The sequence below is a fragment of the Peromyscus eremicus genome, chromosome 20, assembly GCF_949786415.1.
Source record: "Peromyscus eremicus chromosome 20, PerEre_H2_v1, whole genome shotgun sequence".
Taxonomy (NCBI): domain Eukaryota; kingdom Metazoa; phylum Chordata; class Mammalia; order Rodentia; family Cricetidae; genus Peromyscus; species Peromyscus eremicus.
Window position 1 is genome coordinate 44,011,161 of NC_081436.1, and position 20,515 is coordinate 44,031,675.

Genomic DNA, 20,515 nt, shown 5'->3' on the forward strand with positions numbered 1-20,515 from the left:
CAGAGAAGCTAGGTGACAAGGACTCTAAGAGAGACATGCATAGATACCCCTAGGAAAGAGAAATTGATAAGATCTCCTGAGTAAATTGGAGTGTTTATGGGGGAGAAGGTAGGGGGTGAAAGGGGAGATGGAAAGGGAACTTGAAGGAAAGGGATGGTCTAGTTGGGGGAGGGACAGCAAGGAAAGACCTATCTTGGTAGACGAAGCCATTATGGGGTTAGGAAGAAACCTGGTGCTAGGAAAATTCCCAGGAATCCATAAGGATGACCCCAGTTAAAACACTATGGTTTAGCAAACATTGTTTAGTCCTTATTTTCATGAGACTTAGCAAAATAACCATGTAGAATTCACTGCCCTGGCCACGAATATAGAATGTGACAACAATTTAAATGTCACTTCAAATAAGTAAAAACAGGAAGTCTACACACACTGAAAACAGGAAATAGACAATAGGTGGGAATAATCTGGATATTTGGAAAAGAATTAATTTGTTAGTGCTTAAGCTCTAGAAGACCGCTAAGTTCTAGAGTTCTAGATAATTTAGGCAACAAAATAATAGCAGAAAACAAGAGACACACACAACCCTTGCTCATATGTTCCATAAACTCCACTGAAAAGGAAGATTAATAAACAAATCAATACTGCCATTGCTATTCCTAAAAGTACAGAAAACGTCAGATGTTTAGGAAATCTATCACAAAAATGCTACCTAAAAGTCAGGTTCTGAAATAATAAGGAGGGAAAACTATATGAAATTAAATGGAAAACAAATGATGAACAGTGTTGTTCAAATCTTAGATGGTCTTTTAATAAAAAACCCAGAACCAAATATCACAGTGAAGCTGAAAGATCAGAGAAGCAGAACAGCCAGCCCCTAGTTCTTACCTCCCAAAAACTTCAGCCTGAAGAGAGTGAGTTCCTGTTTCCTCACACCTTATATACCTTTCTCTGCCATGCCATATTACTTCCTGGGATTGAAGGCATGTGTGCTTCCCAAGCAAAGGCATGAGATCAAGTGCTGGGATTAAAGGTGTGTGCCTCCACTGCCTAATCTAGTGGCTGGCTCTGTCCTTGGATCCTCAAGCAAGTTTGTTAGGGTACACAATATATCACCACAGAGCAGAGAGGTAATGTTCAGCTTCTCAGGAGGAAAGAGCTATCAGCATGCTAGGGATACATAGAGCTTGAGCCTGGATGGGCTCAGATAGCGGAGAAAAGGGAAGAGAAAGTTAAGTGAAACAACCTTAGAGGCTGATCCTCAGAGTTTCCAGACACATTATAATAGTGACTTTGGGAATGAAGTGCATATACCTCAGTATGAATTCATTCAAAAGGTGTTAAAAGGTAACAGCAAATTGATAGTGAATAAACTAGAAAAAATTAAAGGGAGTTTTATAGATGCACAATTGAAACAAAACGTTTCAGAAATGAGAGTCCCATAGTAGCCACATTGCTCTTGCAGAGCACATCTCTTTTAAAAGTAACCTAGTGAATTACACATGAAAGAGCATGTTCTAATCTGAGTAGCAGATAATTGTCCGATACCCAAGTGAGGGAAGTCATGAGGATCAAAAAGCTTTTCTCTCACAACTATACCCTCACAATTAATATACTCTTCTTTTTTCTCACCCACTGAGTTAGATGTGGCAGGAGTTGGAGAGTTGTATGTACCAATGAAACTCTCAAGGAATAAATAAAAATTATATTTTAAAAACTTCTCACATGAACTAAGTTTCATCTTTTTCCACATGTGCAATCTCCGGGTTTGAGCATCTATTTACAGGATCCTTTCTTTGTATCCTCTTACAAAGTAAAAAGGGAGGAGCACAGGTCTTGGTGCCACAACATGCCTAGCATCAGTGTAAGTTCAGAGTTTCTTTTGAGTTTATCAGAGTTGAGGTAATAATAAAATAAGTCAACTCAAATCCAGGAAAAAGCAAAGACTGCTGAGAACGCCAAGAGGGGAACTCTCTCTCCCTCCCTCTTCCTCTCCCTCCCTCTTTCTCTCTCTCCCTCCTTTTTATCCTTCACAAACTATATTGAGTGCTCAAAAGATAAACTGGGGTAAAGTCCAGAACCACAGGGACGTTTCCCTTTAAAATAATCATAGTTGAAGGAAACAGAAGCCCCAAACCATCCTTTCCTGTGTCACTCAACCACACACCAACAAAGAAAGAGCTGATAGTTCTGCCTCCTTTAGGACTGGAGTAAAGAGTCACTGTTGTAGGAGAAGGTTACCTCCAGTGGTAGCAGGAAGGGCAGAGCCAGATAACTAACAGGCTCTTGTATGGAGATTTCACATGGAGATGCCAGACCAATCCATACACAAACTTCCTTGTTTGGAGTTTCCAATTCAGCCTGGGGATGCTTTATCCCTTACAAAGCCAATGCCTCACTGGGGTATTCCTTCTCACCAGTGATTTATCTGTTCTTTGGTACTATTTTTTCCCCTTTAGTAGTCAATTCATTGGAGTTCATAAAAAAGAGTTCACAATTCTCCCACATCCATATCACTGCGTTGCTTTCATTTCCTGAATGGATCTTAATTTGATACAGAATTGGTTCAAAAAAACTGGTACCAACAGACAGACTCAGGGAAGTGAAAATTGGTATTGATTCGATCTTAACTCCTGGGATTAAGGCCAAGAAAATTTGTTTATTAGTGTTTTACTTACGTCTTGAATGTAATTCCCCGACTTAACTATTGTTGTGGCATTGGGATGGTTTAAAGTTTGACAACAGTAGAGGGCACTGGAGGGATGCTGTTGGAGGATGGACTTCTGAACTGACTCTGCAGAGATTCATCCTGTTCTCTTGTTGGAAGCTAGGATAGGATGCCTGGTCCCACGAGGGACAACCCTGGATGAGTGTGCGTGCTCTTCTCAAGTTGGTATATAGTCCTGCTTGTCTTTGGGGAGGGTCAGTAGCCAAGTAGCCGTTCTCATTTTCCCAGAAATCTCTCACAGGCTTTCCTCTGGATGATTAGCATATCCTGTCACACGATGATGGTGATTTCTACTTAATTTCTTTGAGAAAATGCAGCGACTTTTCCCCAAAGCAATATATCTCAGTATATTTCATGGTTTCCTCCATGTCCAACTCCCATTGAATTCTGTATGCAATCAGTTGGTTTATTCTTGTTCAGCAAGGTCTACACAACCAGTTTCCTAGTAACCTAGGCCCCCTTGACAGTTTCCCAGAACGTGTGAGCTACCTGCTTATCCTGCAAGTTCGCAGTAGATTTCTTCAGTGTCATAGAAAGCACTTTTCTGCCCACCAAACACAGCCTTCTTGTGCTCTATTGTGGAGAGTTCTTATATGTCATCTTGGGGTTTCATTTCTATAACCACCAAACTCATCTCCTGAGAACCTCGGTACCAACTGTAGAGAAATTCTTTGACCTAGAAATAATTTAGGACTTCTTCCCCTCTGGTGAGCTGCAGTCATATCCTTGGCAATGATGACAAAACCCAACTAACTATAGGATGAACCTGAAGTTGTACTTATTTCTTTAATGGGAAAATACCTTCAACCTAGGGGTATTCTGTAAAGGTTTGTTTTATCTCCTAGTAATATGTAACTACCCAAACACTGTCATTCATTCCTTCTTTAATATTGTATTTTCTTATTTTGTGGGTATATTTTCATATGTGTAGGGTTTTTTATTTATGTGGGCCCAGGCATTTGTGTGGAAGTCAGAGGACAACCTGTGGGGATTGTTCTCTCCTTTTGCCATATAGGTCCTTGGGATTGAACTCAGGTCACTACATTTTGCGATAAGTGTCTTTACCCTCTGAGCCATCTCTGTGGCCCATCTCATTCCTTATTTTATTTTTTTTCTGTTCATAATGTCCTGAATCTTCTGACTACTTGCTGTACCTGATTTATGCATATGAATGGGAGATTTTGTCTTTCAGACAGGATGAAGGATTGAATGATATTTTTCAGGCCTTAAGAGCAGAAGAGGCAAGGCAACACAGGATAAACTATTTTTTAAGGAGAGGAAGGAAGAAAAGGAAGAAAAAAATTCTGAGAACTAATAAAAAAGTTACAGGATGGTTAAACGACACAGATTATCATGAAGGCAAGACAGAGAAAAGTGCAACACAAATGCAATTGCTTATGTGCTTTTCTCTTTTTCACTGTGAGTGAACTCGGAATGAAGTTTCGCATCTCTAGCTTATTGGACAAAATCTTTGCTACTGAGTTATAAATGTATCTCAGCTGCAAGATACTACACATTACTACAGCAACAGTCCAACTCTGCTCAACCACTGGTGAATATTTCAACTTCCAGAGGTGATAAATGTCCTTCCCTGAGGACCCAGTCCCAAACAGGCATGAGGAGCTGGGGAAGACCATGTTTTGATCATGAGCGTTCACTCCCATATCAATAGCAGAGAGAAATGATGGAATTGTGGATGTTATGTCTACAAGGAACATAAACATAGATCACCCCAGACACATTCAAGGAATACATTGTTGACAGAAATGGAAAAGCAGTCACTGAATTTGAAACACCACATATTCCACGATAGAACACACCTTCCTGAATTACCAGAGAGATTTCACACATGTGAAAGCCTCAGAAGAAGTTGGTTAGAGTCTGGCAGAGTACATATTGTGCTAATACCCATGAATTAAAGGCAGATAAAATACAGGGAATTTGCACTACTAGTTCAATTTGGAATTAAATTGCTCCTTGAAAACCAAACTGATAGCCTAGGGGTACATCATTAGGAGAAGATGGTTCTGTCAGAAGGCTCTAACTTTCGTGTATAAAAGCTGCCTATTTCACCAGATTAACAGGTCTCAGCATATTTCAATACAGATATAGAGTCTGAAAATGAGGCACGTGCAAATCTTAGAAATTAAAGTTTCAGATGTAAAATTCAAACTTTGGTAGAAGGTCTTAAGTATATTAAAGCCTGAAGAAAAAGTTGATGAGTTATCATGTTCAGAAAGAACTAAGGATAAAGTAAGAATAAATAGAGCGTACAGGAAGTTTAAGAGGACAAACTAATGGAAAATTAAAATTGGTTTAAAAAAAAGCAGGAAAAATCCTTAAAAGTATAGAAAAGCAATTCAGTGAAATAATAGCAAACAATTTCCAAAATTTGGGGAAAATATGGTTATTCAAGTACGGGGACATTTAGAACTCTAATAAATGTGACCACAAGAGAAAAAAATATTACTATAGTAGGCCATAGTAAAGCTACCAAAATACAAAGAAAAAGTGTATGAAGCCAAGGCAGAATTTCAAAGCAAAATTTCAAAGCAAACCTATCAGATTAAGCAGATTCCTGAGCAGAAACTCTAAAGGCAAGTAGGTTTAGAATGATGTATTTCAAACACAGAAGGAAAGTAACTGGTAACTCAGCAAAGTTACCCTTCAGAAAGAGAAAAGTTCTCTTTTAAGATATTTATAAACTAAAAGAAAAAAATATCCCTCCAGAGGATTATACAAGCAAATTAAAGCTTGGAAGGAATAAAGCATGCCTAAGTCAATCATCAAAACTCTAATACAATTGAAGGCAAAAAAAATGAATGTGAAAAAAAAAAGCAACCAAAAGAAAAAACAACTAAATTGAAGACATGATAAAGTATCTTTCAAGAATAGATTCTATTCAATTAAAAGACTCTCTGTCTCTCTCTGTCTCTCTGTCTCTCTGTCTCTCTCTCTCTCTCTCTCTCTCTCTCTCTCTCTCTCTCTCTCTCTCTCTCTCTCTCTCTCTCTCCCTCCTAACTGGCAGTGATGTACACACACAAAAAGTAGAAGTGTAAAATTCTATACCAAGATAACAAAATTCAAAAGTAATCTAGGAGGAAATTTATTTATATTAGTTAAAATAGACTTCTGTATAGTCAGAAGAGACAAAGAATATCACTACATCATAAAAAAGAACAGCTCATCAAAAAGTTATTAGCAACTGTGCACCTACACACATACATGCATACACACACATAGACACATATGCACACCACACAAACACACACCACCCCCACCCCCACACACATGGACACACAAAGTTGAAGAAGGTCATTTTATAAAACAAGAAGTACTGGACATAAAAACCAAACAGTATCCAAAACAATCATTGCAGGGGATTTTTATACCCACTCTTGCCAATAGTTTTACTATCTCAATCACTGTAACAAAAATTAACAAAGAAACAATGGAATTAATTTACATGAGAAATCAAAATGGCCCTACTAGTCATGCACAACAATTTATCTCATTAATTTATAACAAATATATTTGTTTATTACATTATGGAACTGTGCCAAAGCAGAACATATTTTACCCCATGAAGGCTGACTTGATTGCTGCAAAATAATGCAAAAGTTTATCACATTTTGTCAGATAATAACAGAATGAAACTAGAAATCATAGGCAATTAAACAGTAAATACATAGTGCATGCAGGAACCTGATGTTTTCACGTATCATAGTTCATTAAATGGTTAAGTCAAAGAAATCTACATATTGATTATTTCCTATGCTAAACTTTTCCTCTGTACTGAGAATATTTAAAAGCCACTCAGCAATTTTCAAGTATACAAATAGATGATTATTAGCAATTATTATTATTAGTCAGCAATATCTTCCAACTTCTTATTCCTTCTGTCTAAATGAAGTCTTTTATCTTTTGTCAGACATTTCCTAAACCCCACTGTCCCCTTCTAATCAATGTTAACCACACTTTTGTAGTCTCTGTTTCTATTAGTATAGCTTTTTAACGATTCCATCTATAAGTGAAATCATGAAATATTGCCTGTCTTGTTTCATTTAGCATAATGTCCTTTTAAGTTTCATCTCTGTTGCTGCAAACGATGGGACTTCCTTCTTTTTAAACATTGAATGATATCTAGTTGGCTACATGAAACAATATTTTTTATTTACTCTTGTATTTGCTCATGCTTAGTTTGAGTCTATTTCTGGTGACTATGAATGCTGTTACCATGAGTGTGTGACTGTATTTTCTCTTACAAACACTAATTTCATTATCTTTGTAGATGTATTCAGAGGAAGGATTGTTGGTAGTTTTAGTTTTAGCTTTTTATGAAGATCCTCAGTGCTGTTTTCTATAATGTCTTTAGTAGTTTCCATTCCCACAAATTGTACTGAACCCCCTCATTCACATTTTAATCAGTGCTTATCACCTTGTCTTTTAAAAACCTTTTTTACTGATCATCTCTATCCCAACCAGAGCCAGGTAGAACCGGTTACTGTGATGTTTGCTGTTTGATTGTTTTTAGGTTTGAGGTTCTAGGACCAAGCTAAAGTATGTTAGGGAAAGGAAGGCATCCTGCTACTGAATTACATTCCCAGCCGTCTTTGTGGTTTTAATTAGCACTTTCTTGATGATTGTTGCTGTCGAACATTTTTTTCTTGACTATTTGTGTGTCTTTACTGGAGGAATTTTATTTTTAGGTCCTTTGGCCATTTTTTTTTTTTAAATTAGTTGTTTTCTTACCATTAGCCATTTGCTTCTTTGGATATTAACTCTTATCTGTAGATGGTTTGGAAATGCTTCCTTGAATATGCAAGCTTGCTTTTTACTCTGTTGATTATTTCCTTGGCTTCACAATGGCATTTCAGCCTGATGAATCTCATTAGTCTATTTTTTACTTTAGTTACAATATGCGTTGGGAGCTATATCCAAGAAATCATAATCTAGATGGATGTCAAGAAGCATTTTTCTGTTGTAATCATTTGTTTTATAGCTTTACATCTTATATTTGGGTTGTTTTCTGTATGGAAGAAGATATATTCAATCTCATGCTTCCGTGTGTGGTTATCTGGTGTTCCAATCCTATTTACTAGAGACTGTCCTTTCTCCTTTGCATAGTCTTGATGCCTTTGTCAAAGTTATATGGGGCTACTAGTAAGTAGATCTGGGGCTGTATTCTGTTACATTGAGGTGTGCATCTGCTCATATGCTTGCATCAAGCTGCTTTTATTATTGATTACTTGTATTTTGATATCAGTTGGTATAACATCTTTGGCTTTGTTGTTATTGAATAAAGTGGCATTTACTACTTTGGGCAATTGTGGCTCCATCAGAATTTTAGGATTATTTCTGTGAATTTTGATAATGACTACATTAAATTTGCAAATAATTTTGGTTAACGTGGACATTTAAATGGTATTCATTTTAATGCATACACAGGGACTATGTTGTAAATGCAAAATATTTTGTCTTCTTCAATTTCTTTCAGCACTATGTTATAGTATTCAGTTTACAGGTTCCTAACCTCTTTTTAGTCTAACTTTTATAACAATCAAGCATAGTTTACAAAAGCTATGAAACATAAATCATTTCTCAGATTTGAAAACAAAGTTCTTGCAAATCATTACCAGCAAATGGATACATAAAAGAAATTATTCTTACAAAAGAGTATAGTGCCTGGCAGGAACATGAATATGTACAAATGAATTGAACTCAATAGCATTTTTAAGTAGAAAGTGACCACAACTAAGTGGCTAAATGACATTAAAAAGTACAAAAAATATTTTCTTAAATTGCTAGTAAATATGGCTATCTAAAAAAGTAGCATGATATTACTGTTTTGTACAAAAGCACAATGTACACTCTAGCCCTAAGCTTCATAAGAGAAGGCGTATTTTTTTTGTGTTTTTATTATCACTATTATCTAACACTGTTCTTTGAAAGATTTACTCACAGTTGATAAACTACTGCTGCTAAAACCGTATAGGGTTTTAGCAAGGGATCACAAGCCACCAGGAGATATGCAGTAGAATATGGTCTGCAGCGTCCTATAAAGGCATGAAAAAGGGTTTATTTGAACTAGTAAAGCCTAAAGCTACCAAAGTGTAACGAACTTGAAGGCAGGCAAGGGACTTTCCCTACAGGATACTGAAAACAACAATAAGATGAAAACAACTTAGTGAGGATATACATGGACTCATGGATCATCAAGATATAAATCATATATGTCTTCTAATTGAGATAATGTAGCCACTGTCAACGAAGAAATAGCAGTTACTTTTTGAAAATGACAGTAGACAGGAAAGGCAGTCAGGGAGGCAGAAGTGTGCTAGTGAGTTTCCACTGAGATACCCGTCTGTGGAGTAGCAACCTTACTGTACTGAGAAAGTAAAATACGTGGCCCAGAATATGTAGTTCTGTGTGTTTAAAAAGCGTGAAGAGGGTTAAAGCTAGGTGAATTACCTTTTATAGAATGTCTTCATCACAAGGAAATAGTTCTCCTCCTGGTAATGGCCAACGACTCTGAACTGCCAATGGTTGCTGATAACTTTTTTGCACTTTGGAACCCTTTTGAAATGATTGCCCCAAAATGTCACAGTTGATTACTGGATAAAGTAAAAAAAAATGTGGACAATGAAGAATATTTGAGTGTGCCCAAACCATAGAAAATCCTGAAAGGCCAGATTACAGCTGTTGTCTTGATACTAATTACTATGATTATTAGTTGAGATTTCATGACTATAATCTAAATGGATCTTTCTTCATCCTATGTATCTGGACTCCCTTGGAGAAAAGTCTGTATTGTGCACATGTGTATAATCTGGGTGTGACCAAAAACGTTTCCTCAGGTTTTCCATCAAGTTGTACTTTACTCTTGTTTGGAGAAAACCACCAAAACAAAGTACAAGACATTTAAATTAGATGCTTTAAAAGAACCTACTTTTAATAGAAGTTTACATTTAGTTATACCTAAGTTACTAAATATCTGATGATAGCAGCCATTTATATTTTTTTTAGGTTTATTTAGTTTATTTTATATGTATGGGTGTTGTGTGTATATATGTACACTACATGTTTGCTTGGTGCCTGCAGCATTTAGAGGAGGGTATAAGATTCCCTGAAATTGGAAGTTAGCGATGGTTGTGAGGCACCACATAGATGCTGGGAACTGGGTCTTCTTAATAACAAGTACTCTTAACTGCTGAGCCATCTCTCCAGCTCATCAATCATCGTTGTACAAGCAAAATTTTGAGCCACCACTAAGCAAAGGGGAAATATTTGCATGGGGAAAATATATTTATGGTTATGAGGTTTTCTTAGTTCAAAGTATCAATCTTTATTACTACAGAAGTCAATTTAATACTATAAAATATATATTTTGAGCTGGGTGCTGGTGGCACATGCCTTTAATCCCAGCACTTGGGAAGCAGAGGCAGGATCTCTGTGAGTTGGAGGCCAGCCTGGTCTCCAAAGCAAGTTCCAGGAAAGGTGCAAGGCTACACAGAGAAACCCTGTCTTGAAAAACCAATATATATATACATACATATATATATATATACATACATATATATATATATATATATATATATATATATATATAACAGGTATACTATGTGTTTTTAAAAATGTAAGATATGACACAAAATTGCAGCTATGGATCAGAGGAATGCATTGGGGGTATGTGATTTGAGATCACTAAAGTTAGAGTAGGAGACTATTAGCTTAATGTGAGTCACTATAACTAAATGCATATATTAGAAACCAGAAGTTATCCATGGGGAAGAAGAAAACACACTAGTATGTTCTTACAAGCTGACTGAAAAGACAAAGAGAAACGAAGAACAGTACTCAATCCAAAAGAAGCAGAGAAAAAAGTATGTGCAGAAACAAAGAACAGATGAAATAAACAGGAAACAGCCAAAATATTTTAACCCAACCATATCAATAATAACATTAAACGTCAGTGATCTAAACCAGGGGTGAGAGAAGTACAGCCCATTAGCCAAGTCCAGTCATGTGTGCTTGTTGTATATCAATGGTGGCTGCTTTTACACTACACTGTCCGAACTGACTCATTGTGACAGACACCCCCTGGGCTGCAAATATGCAAACATTTATGATATAGCCTTCTGCAGAAAACTTTACCTATTTCTGTTCTAAGCATCCTAATAATAAAGCAGAATAATCATCTTGGAAAAAAATCATGGACAAACTGTGTGCTGTCTACAGGAAACTCATTTTAGTTTTTTAAATTCATAGAAGTTAAGAGAATAAGAAATAAGATAAGGTAGGTAAATTATAACTTTTTGAAATAATTAAAGTGGTATTATTGCTATCAGAAAAAATAGACTTTTGAGTAGAGGTTATTTTCAGAAATATAGAAAATTGAATAAGCTTAATATAATGAGAAATGTTTACTTCTTATAAGTATCCATGTTCTTAAGGAAATGACTTCAAAATACAGAAGACAAATACTAATAGAATTGAAAAAATGGAGAAAATTAGAGAAATCTACATTACATGCGGTTATTTGAAAAGTTCAGTTTAAACAAATTATATAAATAGTGGAAAATTAGTAAACCTAAACGCAACACAAATACCATTGTCACAAGATTTGACCTTACACACTCTGTTATGACTGTTCATGGCAGAATCAACAACATAAATTATATCACCATGTCACATGCTTTTATTTTTATAATATGTTAATAATAATGAGTAGTTGAATATTTTTTCTTCCAACTTGTAAGCAAGCTACACATAAAACCACAAAGGTACAAAGATGTGGAAATGTCTAAATAGATAGGATTTATACTCTATAGTAATTAATTATAAATTCAATAGACATAGAAAAAATCAAAAACAGTTTGAGGTGATGAAAAATGCAAACATCATATATGAGTGAATTACAAAGTACTGTTATAGAAAAGTTTATAGATTTAAATTCATTAAACTCCTGATTTTAACTTTTGCATTGAATTAAGCTATATGGCTATAAGAAGGTGGAAGAGTGGTTAAAAGTTAAAAATAGCAAGCAACAAAATAGAAACCAGTAAATCACAGAAAACAAAATAATACAACCTAAATTTGACTCAATAGCTAACCAGCATTGGTTCAAACTTCTAGAGTCTGACCCCTAGCAGTTTATTTTAGACATATTTAAATACAATACAATTTTAGAAAATGTTTCCTGGTAACAATAATCTCAGTCCCATGTGCACAATAAACTTAAGGCATGACTATATTGAAACTCAACTCAGAGCACATAAAGCCTCTATCATATAAGATGGGTTCTATAGCTTAAGGGCCTAGGATCTGGTATGGTCTTGGTCATACAGATAAGGCAGAGGTTAGCAGGCTGTAAAGTACACGTGATATTTCCCCTAAGGGTGAATTCCATTGACTGAGAAACAATGTTCAATGATAAAGTTGCAGGGAGGAAGCATCTGGGATAAATGCAATAATCCATGAGATTCTTGGCCCTATAGACAGTACAGATTGCCAACCTATTAACAACATCTACTCTCAGCTTTCTGGGTAGAAAATACGTATCCGCATCCCATTCATTGAAGAGACAAGCCTGGGAGCTTAACATTCCTGGGTTCTGTAGCACTTATCTGTGAGAGTACAAAGCCCTCCTGGTGTCTCCTACAGGTGCAGACATGTATTTGAGTTCCTGCTTGTCAATATGAATCCCTGATTAGATAGCATTTGTAATACTTTCTCCCACTCTATCAGCTGTGCCTTCACTTTGCTGACAGCGTCCTTCAATGCACAAAAGTTGTACACTGTTAGGGAGAGTCCTTTTCCTATGCTTTGGTATCAGCTTTTAGTATCACAGCCACTAAATGACTAATGAATACAATGCCATAAACATTTCCCTATGTTTTCTTTTTAGACTTTCACAATTTTAACTCTTAGTGTTATGACTGATGCTTTGAAAGTTTTGGAAGTATGGAATTAAGGAAATATTAGTTTGCATTTTATACATTTTTAAATTTTGTTTTCTATGTTTACGTGTTTGTAGTATGTATGTGTGTGATACATATGTCATTGTGTGTGTGTGTGTGTGTGTGTGTGTGTGTGTGTGTGCAGTCTTTGCACATGCAGAGGTTAGAAAAGTGCTTTAGGTGTATCTATCACTCTCTCTATCACCTCCTCTATCACCTCTGCCTTATTTCTTTGAGCCAGGGTCTCCTGCTGAACCTAGAGCTAGCTTCATGGCCAGCAAGCACCATCAATCCTACTGTTATAACCCCTAAGTTACCGACTTGTACATGGTCACTTGGATTTCTTAGGTGTGTTCTGGGGACTTGGACCCATGTTCCCATGCTTCCTCAGGGAGCTCAGTTACCTTTTGAGTCACCTTCCCAGACCCATGACTTAAATTTTTTTCTCTATTCAATAAGTCTATTGGCGTTTAACCCCTTGTTAAGATACTTATTTTCAGCTTCCTTTATTTCTCTAAATGTCATTTCCTTTAGTTCCTCTAACTTTTCATAGTATTGCTTTATGTTCCTCTCTGCTGTCTTTAGTGTTTAAACTCAAATATACCTCTATTGCCTTATTCATTTCTGTTTTCTACTAAACTCCTGTAGTTATTTTCGAAAATTGTAAGTTTTAGGAAATATATCATAGCAATTTTTGATCCTGAGAATGCGTCATCTAGAACTTTCTGTCAGTTTTGCATTTTTGCTCATCTTGTTTCTTAAATGATTCAGCTGGATACATTTCCAGATGTTTCCTTTGTTTCATGCAGATTGTGACGTCCTCTTGCAAATTAGTTCTTTGATTTTTAACTGGGTTTCTGGGTGTTTCCTTGGGTTAGTGCTGGGAAGTGAAAAGCTACTGACTGGCCAGAGGTTGGTGTCAACTCCTCTGCCTGGGTGAGATTTTAATATTTTCGCATGAATCCGAGGGGGGCTAGACCACTGCTTTCCCGTTTAGGGAGTTGATAGAGTTGACTTCTGTCCAGCCTGGCTCTTGTAGCTTAGAACTTGTCTGTGAGGGTGTCTCTTTGTGAATGAGTCTCACTGATGGGTGACTGTGAGTTTGGCTGGACTCTCTTTGTCACATTCCTCTGTTACTTCTGTTAATGTTTTGGTGGACACTTCTTTTACAGTCGCATGCAGCAGTGAGCCTCTACAAGTTGCATTTAACTATTCTTAATTTTCATAAATTCCTGTGGCACACATTGCTCCATGGTCTGATACGCAGAAAATCAAAGTTCTTAGGGAAGGAAGGGTTTTGACTGTCTACCGATGCAGAATCCAAACAGGATGAAGCAAGAGCTTGAGCAGGGACTTGGTCTTCATCATTGCCTTGCCTGGGTCCTTTCTACAAGGCAATGAGTTTGAGTGCATATATCTCGGTTTAGAGGGGTGCCTGGCTCTACCACCTGCCTGTAGTATCCTGTGATATAGATTTTTCTAGAACCCAGAATCAAGGAGATGTTTAGTTTGTATTATTTTCTTGATTTTTGAACCAATCTAACTTACTTTGATACCCTATAATGGCAGGATTGGTGGGAACTTTAACCCAACAGCTGGACTCAACAAAGCAACTCTTCACCAGATGTGCAGAGATATGGGGCTACAAACCTCACCAACTCTTTTGTTTCTTCCTTCATGTCAGGATTGAGTATGGAGACATGGCTTTACCCTCTTGTTACTTAATTGGCACAGTGCTTTGTCAGCTGTGGAAAAAGTGACCTGCTAATGTCTAATGGTTACAAAATATCTCTGTAACAACACTGCTTTCTCAGGCAACCGTTACTGATGGACACTCTCATCGTTATCACAAAGCCTGAGCAAGTCCTCCACAACCCAGAGCTGCAGGGGAGTTGGGGTGAGGCAGATTGTAGCTTGAATGTCACATCACTTAAATTATAATTGAGATAGATGAAAGTGCCCTTTCTCCCTGCACTGGAAAAACCTCAGAAATCTCTACATATCCAACAGCCTCATGAGAGTCCGTGTCTCTTGAGACTCTAAGAATCTAGTCATACAATGAACAGAAAATGATAAGAAAAAAAAAAGAGGAGACATAGACGTCCTTTGTTTTCTTGTTACGCTTTGTTCTTCAAATACAAACAGATCCAATCTCTTTCCTATGCTTATGATGCAATTTTCTTCATCAACATTTAAAGAACTGTCTTAGAAAAATAGAGAAGCAGACATTAGACTGGTTTCTTGTTTGTCCCTATACTCTCTGCATTGGAATGTCTACAGTTTTTAACAGTTGTTGAAATGACTTACAGGAGTATAATGCTTTAGACGGTGAGTCTAATATGTACTAAACAGTTTTGAAGTTTTTAGGCTATTTTATTCTCTTCATTTTCCTTGGGCAGTTGAGAAGTTTTTCTTTATTATATAGAAATTAGATCCAATGAGACAATTTTTAGTTTTTCCAGTTAGTTTTTAATTTCACAAATACTTGTTATATTTTTGTCTAAACTAAGCCTTTTTTTCTAGTGAATAATCATGCTCTTGGAAATTTCTGGTTTCTCTAATTTTCCACCAATTCTGTTCCCAATGGTATCCTTTCTTTTTTGTGACAAACATAATTACCATCTGAAGTTGGCATTTTTTCATAACAGTGCATATACATATTAATATGCTTACATAAATACCAACTCAGATTGTTTTATTTTGCCAATCTAGCATAATTTTCAGAAGAAATGGCAGATCTTTTAATCAAAACCTGTTCTCAGCTTTTAGGAGGCTAGCTTCATCTTGGTTCTGAAGTCCCCTTTTATTTCTCTCTCACCTCAATATTTGGCAAGTAGATTTAGAAAAGTTCAAATTTCTTTGATTAATTTGTGCTTGCATGTTAGTTGGAAAATCAGTTTTCTGCTACACCAGAATTCTGAATGGCTGGACCTTGAATAGTATAATAATCAGTTTCCATAAGGGAAACAAATTGAAAAGAAGAAAATTTATGTATTTATTTTATGTAAGAATAAATTCATTTGCCACAAGATAAAAAAATTCATAAAGCAATGGGAGTGGGCAACTGTTGTGTTTTCAAATCACAAATGATATACATCCACGCATCCTGACAGAGACACCTGCCAGCTCTCAACAACAAGGACACAGTCATTATGAAAGTAGGCTAGAGTTAAGATGGACTTTGTTCCAGCACTCAAAACCAAATGAAGAATTTTGAAAGCTCACCCCGCATGGTGATTGGTGGAAATATTAACTAAAACTCTTAGGAAAGTGTGCACAAAGTACAACCTGCTCATACAATATGAGACTATTTTTGTAAATGAGTCACAGTGATAGTAACGCATGCAATCTTGCAAAAGAACTATTTCGTTTTGTTTCATGTGTATGCATATTTTGCCTGCATCACCAGCCTTTGGTGCCCCCAGAGGCAGGGAGAGAGTGTTGGATTCTCCTGAGACTGGAGTTGTCAGCCATCATATGGTTTCTGGGGACTGAACCCAGATCTTCTTGAAAGCAGCCAGTGCTCTTAACTACTGAGGTATCATTCCAGTCCCAACACACAAAATCTGCCCAATAAGCTGAAGAAGTTGGAAAGAAGATTTACAGGGTTCTCACTATTATGATGACCAAGAAAACATATAGAAAGAGAAATGTCCCACAGATCTTGGGAATAGCTGGGTATTCATTTAAAAAGATTTTCACTTTGACTAAGCCCTAAAATTATTCTTAGAACTGCATGCTTTAAGCCATCAGTTCATGGATCTACACTCTGTAGTTACCTATATCATTGAATTTGTGATATAAATGGAAATGAAATATTTTGCAAAATATCTTTCCCCTCCCAAACAAGATTACAAACTAAATCAATTATGGAAATTTCTTATTATTTATTATTTTCTGTTCTAAAGATTTACTTTAGTACACAGCACTTCATGAACAACACACACACACATCACATCAGTTATTGGGGTAATTTTCTCTCACCGTTTTGGCAATCTGATACATAACGTTAGTATTTCTTTTTGCATGATCAATAAAGTTTTTTTTTTTTATGTGTGTGTATGTATGCCACATGTGTAGTTACCCCAGGAGACCAGGGATAATGTTGATTGTTGTGAAACTGGAATTATAGCAGCTATGAGTTGTCCAGTGTGGAAGCCAGAAACCGATCTCAGGTCCTTTGGAATAGATGCAAGTGCTCTTCACCACTCAACCATCTCCTAGCCTCAAGCTTCAGTGTTTCTTTTGGTGATGCAATGGTAGTTCCATATTACCTGGCTTTCAGTATCCGCTTGAACCATACATGATGATTTTTCATGCTACTGTAGATTTTTCCCCTGTTTTTTGTAACAGTTCAAATACACGGCTTAATACTATTTGTCTTTTCCCTTTGATAAACTGACATGAAGACTTTGATTTCACTTTTTTTTCAATCAAGCTTACCAGCAAAGGCCAGGTGATTCTAAACCATCCCCTTCCTCTTCACTATTTTAAACACCACTGAGATTTTAGTAATTCAAAGGTGTAAAATTGGAAACTTTATCTGGCGTTTGAATTCTTGCCACATGGGGTTTCATCTTCCCTTCACCGGCTTTGTGTGAAACATTGGTTTGAAAATGTTTTGCCATTCACCCTCTCTCTTTGTGCCGTTGGCTCTGCACATTTACAGATAACCACATGTGGAGGGCAGAAGATAACTTTGGGGAGTCTGTTCGTTCCACCCACCTTTAAGTTATGTCTGGGGATCGAACTCAGATTGCCAAGTTTTCACTGCAAGCGCCTTTACCTGCTGAGCCATCTTGCTGGCCATCATTTGTAGTTTCATGTAAAGATTAAATGTAAATGGGAAACCTGAAAAATTACAATTACCAAATTAAAATTAAAATTAAAGAGTTACCAAATTAAAGTGAAAAATACATTTTTTTTGAGACAAGGTCTCATGTAGCTACTAGACAGACTTCTGGGGATGACTGAACATCTTACCCTTCTGCCCTCATCTTCCATGTGCTGAGATACAGGCTTGTTAAACAGCCAAACTCTGTTATATGGTGTTAGGAATGGAACTCAGGGCTTCAGGCATGCTAGGAAAGCATGCTACCAGCAGAGCTACAGCCCTAGCCTCGGGCTTTCATTTTAAAGCAGTGAAGTGCCTGGCAGTAGGAGAGAGACTTCCATGACCTAGAATTAGAGAGAGATCAGTGGAAACCACAACTTGTGGTCTTGTAAGTTTGACATTAGATCCTATCCTAGTTTGACTTTGGAGCCTATCCAAGGAACTATGAGAACACTTTGAGGGCTTTGGGTCGGGTAGTAGTTAGTTGTAGAAAAGAACTAGGACTTATCCAGGGGAATGGAGTGCAGCAGTGATGTAACAGATGAGAGAAGCCACTCAAGGGAATCTGGGTAAGTAACTGCTAAGACCACATTAGTGATGGTGCCAGTTACAGTGGTTAAAACTGACAGGAATTAAATTTGTATTTAAGAAGAAAATAGGCTCTATTGTCTCTATCGAATAGAGGGAAAAAACACATATTGTAGAGGCATTGGAATGAGATTTACATTAGGGAGACGTCTGTCTGGAAGGGAACTTCCTCAACTGTCTTATTGGAATGGTACTGTATGGTCTGTCTACAGTTTAATGCATCACCTCAGAAATACCCTATCCTTGCAGTTAAATGTAGTTTAGAAATATCTTCTCTATTTCAATCTGAGATACTGAAAAGTTCTTTTTTGGGAGCTTCTTTTATAAGGAACAAAATCAAACACACAGGTACATACAATGAGATGTTCACTGAAAGATATTCACATCTACAGTTTCTGCATGTGCTTTCTCAGGACCAACAGAATATAGATATGATAGTAGAGAATGGAAGCCTGAGATGTCAGATGTTTTCATGCCCCCTCTTGAAAGTTTTGGAGTTTCTAAAGAAAGTCAATGGTGAGATGTACATCATGGTGAGTCATGGAGCAAGAGAGGCCATTCTTCAGAGTACTATAGAGTCACACATATTTTTGAATGTAGAAGATGTGGGAAAGAAAGGCACTAGGTGAGGTCAGCTTACTGTGCAGCAGTAGGAATATCTATGGATCCAGGTGACACCACTCTGAAGATGGACAATGGCAGGCTTTAGTGAGTTTCATATAGTAAATATCTGAAAACTTCCACACAGACCATCCCGATGATCCTTCAGACAAGAAAGGTGATCATGGCAGGCCCTGACCATAATCAATGGCTTCCCATTGCTCCTTAAGAAAGCATAGCAGTGCCTTCAATGGTAAATATTTTCATAGGGCATTCAGATTTTATATCAGTGGAAATTGAAGAGCTGCTGTGTGACTCGGTGTTTAATTTTTGCTTTATTAGAATACAGTGTTCCATATAGATTGACACCATGATGTCTTTTCTACCTGCTATCCCCAGACATCAGCACGATGGAGACTAGCCCACTTATTGAATGGATGAATGACGGCTCTTGTAAACTTTAAATATGTAGTTTCCAAGGGTGTGGCGGTCATCATTCTCTCTCTAAAGATTTTTGAACTAAAGTTTTTGGAATATTTCCATACAATGTGGGAAATGTCAAAAGTATTAAGAGAGAAAAAAACTCAGAATCTAAGTCCAGATGAGCTTCTCATGCAAACCCAGAAGCTTGGGGATGACTCGCTTGGCTACTATTACAAGCAAGTCCTCTGCTTGTGGATGCAGTTCTTTAGTCCATCAGCCCTGGGAGATTGCTAAAGTAGACTTCTTTCTTCAGGTTCTGTTAGTGTGTTGTGTTTTCCGGGCTTCCTCATGTACCTCAAAGCACTTCAGTTCCGGAAACTTCTTTACGGGAACATTGTGTCAGTCTCTCAACAAGTCTGCTGATAAGATAACTTTGGATTTAGCCCTCTATTTCTAAGTTTCTTCACATCTATCTGTTCTCTGCTGGTACTTTCACCCTCTGTTGTCTTCCTTAGATGCCTGCTAATCATCTCTGACAGTATCATTCTGACAGCCACCGCTGTGCGTGGCCTTACCTGACTCAGCTCTCCCACCGTCACACCTCTAGCTAACGACTGTTTTAAGCGGCCATGTGTTCCAAATTGTTAGGAAGTTCAGCGAAAGTCTTCGAAATATGAATGCTATAATTGAATTCTCCTCGGTTACAACTTTTTCTCCACATAATTCCAGGCATCCTCTCTCTATATTTCCCATGGTTCCTTGCTGATTACAAAGTTTATATATGATAGGACCCCAAGTATATTTTATAATATCTCTTCTAGGCTCAGAAATGAGAAAAATGAAAAGTTTAATTTGCTATAATTACTTGGAGTCAGTGTGGTTCTGATACTTCTGAAGTTCTTTATGTTATTATTTTACAATCAGAGAAATTTAGTAATGTTATTTTAAAAGGGTTTCATATCTACTGCTTGTAAACTAATTATATGCAAAATAGATAATTGATGACAGAATGATTTAAATAAATTAAAGACTAACATAAAAATAGTTCTAGTTGTATTTATATCCATAGATATTCGTGATGCTGCACTGGAAGCTGACCTCACCTAGTGCCTTTCCTTCCCACATCTTTTACATTCAAAGATATGTGTGACTCTATAGTACTCTGAAGAATGGCCTCTCTTGCTCCATGACTCACCATGATGTACATTTCACCATTGACTTTCTTTAGAAACTCCAAAACTGTCAAGACGGCATGAAAACATCTGACATCTCAGGCTTCCATTCTGTACTATCATATCTATATTCTGTAGGTCCCATGTAGGCTCCACAGACATTGATCTGACTTTCATGAGTTCCCTCTAGTTTGGTTTGGTTATCCCTGCATGT